General features: G+C 32.8%; 1 long non-coding RNA gene across 1 annotated transcript in view; it reads right to left on the bottom strand.

The window, feature by feature from the left end:
• LOC111083817 overlaps window positions 1-2,039 on the bottom strand; it is a 3,981-nt gene extending 1,942 nt beyond the window's left edge. The window contains exon 1 of the long non-coding RNA XR_002609264.1: window positions 1,541-2,039. This is a non-coding gene — a long non-coding RNA (uncharacterized LOC111083817). The remainder of the gene's footprint in view (window positions 1-1,540) is intronic.
• Between the last annotated feature and the right edge of the window lie 1,404 nt (window positions 2,040-3,443).

The raw sequence follows: 3,443 nt of genomic DNA, 5'->3' as shown, positions 1-3,443 counted from the left end.
AACTCTTGGGCTACTCTTTTACCAACGAATAGTGGGATTGACCGTCACATTATAATGCCCCGACGGCTGAAAGGGCGAGCATGTTTGGTGTGACAGGGATTCGAACCCGTGACTCTCAGATTGCGAGTCGAGCACCTTAACTACCTGGACATGCCGGGCCATCTCTAATCATGTTTAAAGATCTATCTATCATCTAATCATGTAAAAATCAATATGTTTTCACAACAAGTGTTTTATTAACCTAGAACAGATCATGTTAAATATGAAAATAAAAAAATATAAAGGAAGATGCTAAATACTAAACACAGAAGGGTACTGTAGCATGTAACACAATACTAAACACAGAAGGGTACTGTAGCATGTAACACATAGAACGGTTCTTTAGCATCAGCCCACTAAACATACAACAGTATTAGCAAACAACCCACCAGACATACAACAGTACTGTAACATATAAATAACAAAATACTAATTACTTAAAGATACTGACCAAGTAACAATCCAAAGAACTTGCATAGAAACATATAAAAGTAAAGGATCATATAATTCGTAGAACACACTCAGAGTACTAATGGCTGTAATACAGCAAACCATACAATTCTGCTGTACTATTTAACACACCAAACTGAAAATAATGAATCACACCATACACCACAGTCGTACACGAGTATTGTACAAGCATAGAAAATATTGCATTTACACATACAACATAAGGTGTAATAATCCTATCCGGCTGAGTGCCATTTGTATATTTGCATTCATAATAATTAACTCAGAAATGAAACTGTAACACGGATAATGAAAACAACGTATAATAACTACTGAACATTTCTGAACCCCCAATTAGAATCTTTTTATTTTTGTACTTTCAGTAGTTCTGTAATGTGCAACATTACTGTAATCACTGACTTGAAAGTAAGGTTACAAACACACACTCATTAGTAATGATACAACTGTGAGACAACCAGTTTAAAAGGTTACTACTGAACACATTGTAAAAAAATGTTAAATATAAAAGAACCATGTTGTGGAGTTCATGGTTGTTTTCTTCATAGTATAATATGTCTGAGTCAGTATAATGTTGGTTTATACATCACAGGTCTACCACATCACATGTTAGCCCACTTTGTTCCAAGAAATTTGGCAATTAAACATCTTAGAAAAACTAGTATAAATAAATAATATTTAAATTTTTCCAATTCATTCCTTTTAGATATCACACACAACTGTTTCAAAAAGACATCCCACTAAACTCTAAGTTACAGTCAGGGCAAAGTCCACCATAGTTTCAAGTGGAAGGTTTGTAAAGTGAAAAGGAACTGCACAGCTATAATAAAACTAATTTATTACCTTTATATAGTACATAAAAAAATACAAAGCCACGATATTATTACATTATTTGAAGGCATGTGGTCCAAGAAGGCTTTAAAATAAAATTTTATAAATTTACAATCCCTATGAGGAACAATCAGAAGGGCAAAAGTTGAACTTAGGGTTAGCATTTTAGAGTTTTAATATGAAGGCAAAAATCAGTACCAACCATAATACGAGAATGTTTCCACTTTGTTAGTTTGTTCAAAACTCTGAGTAGGTTGATACAGGAAAATATATTTCTCCAGCAGTATGGCTGTTGTTCACCAATTTCCTAAAAACAAATGAGATGTAAAGTTTAATCCTCTTGACAGAACTCAGTTACAAAGTTTAATGCTCTTGGCAGAACTCAGTTACAAAGTTTAATGCTCTTGACAGAACTCAGTTATAAAAGTTTAATGCTCTTGACAGAACTCTGTTATAAAAGTTTAATGCTCTTGACAGAAATCTGTTACAAAGTTTAATGCTCTTGACAGAACTCTGTTACAAAGTTTAATGCTCTTGGCAGAACTCAGTTATAAAGTTTAATGCTCTTGATAGAAGTCAGTTATAAAGTTTATTCTCTTGAGCGAACTCAGTTATAAAGTTTAATGGTCTTGACAGAACTCAGTTACAGAGTTTAATCCTCTTGACAGAACTCAGTTACAGAGTTTAATCCTCTTGACAGAACTCAGTTACAGAGTTTAATTATATATATTTAAACTACATAATAATATTGTAACAATTCATTTAAACACAACATATTTGTCTAACTTTCAAGACAATTAGCCCTATGATACCTGGTAGGGTGCACCCACTGCTCAAGGGCAAAACTACTGAATTAAATTAAAATATTTATCAAAAATAAACTTGTATTCACTCTTCCAAACATTTTTCAATACTTCAGAGTTGAAATTTACTGAACAAAAAAAAGTTTAATTGAGTTAATTCTAAGCACAAGAATAGTTTCCAATTCCAAAATTTTGATTTTAGGTTGATTTCAGTGTGAAGCAAACTATAAAGTCCAGAGAAAAAATTCTTAAAAAGCTTGTTTGTTTGTTTCAAAGCAAAGCCACATTAGACACCTGCTTTGTCTACCATGGTAATTGACCCCATATTTCAGCGTTGTAAGTCCATAAACTTACCACTGTCCCACTGGGAGGAGCACACTTTAAAAAGCAATCCAAATTCTTTTATTGGAGCTAGATTTCAACTTATTCTCAAGTAGCGATCAGGCTTAACGAACAACATAACATAAAATTGTAAATATAAAACTTTAAAAGAACAACATTGTGGTTGAAATTTATTGTATATTGCTATTATATCATTTTTGGCATTAATTAGATAAAACACATGAAAAATATCATTCAGTTGGGGCTTATATCTAAACCAAGGTGTGTTAGGTATATTTTCATGGCCTCGCTGGGTTTTTTTTAAATAGAGAAATTTTTATTTTTCATCCCCAGAAATGGTTTCCTGGACTCCATCATTCTCAGTACTGTTCTTTTTAGCTTTTTATTTACAGCTGTATGTTTACATTGCTCATTAAGCCTGACGAAAACTCCTGAAGCAGGCCAAATGACAGCTCCAATATGAATGTGGTGGAACTTCCTTTTTTAAACGAATTTTAATTCTAGTTTAATACTACCCACATTACAATGCAGTGACACTGCAAGAAAACATTAGTGTTTGTGAATTTACATAATTTTCTCTGAGAATAATACGACTCACATACCCCCCTCCTAGGGAGAAAAAATGTAACACTTTGAACAAAATGGTGCCAATTTGGACATCGTAACTTCGATACAAGTATTGTTTTATTGTCTGTAACCAATCGCTGTTTTTCAATCTTGGTTGTTTTGGAGTGATGTAACTGCTTATACCTCAACTTTGAAAAGTCACAGACTAAGGATCCAAGTACCTAATGGAAGCTCTTATGTTACTTTCAACTTGTAAGCCAGTATGACTTCCAGTTCAGTGGTGGATCACATATCATAAAAGCTTAGCTAAGTCAAAAAATGCTAAAAGAAAAGATGTTTGTGAACAACTTCCTGACTTTTTTAAAGTTTGACACATTACTTTATACTTGATTT

This window comes from Limulus polyphemus, unplaced genomic scaffold (genome assembly GCF_000517525.1).
Source record: "Limulus polyphemus unplaced genomic scaffold, Limulus_polyphemus-2.1.2 Scaffold11378, whole genome shotgun sequence".
In the NCBI taxonomy this organism is placed as follows: Eukaryota; Metazoa; Arthropoda; class Merostomata; order Xiphosura; family Limulidae; genus Limulus; species Limulus polyphemus.
This window is presented reverse-complemented; position numbering and strand designations above follow the sequence as displayed.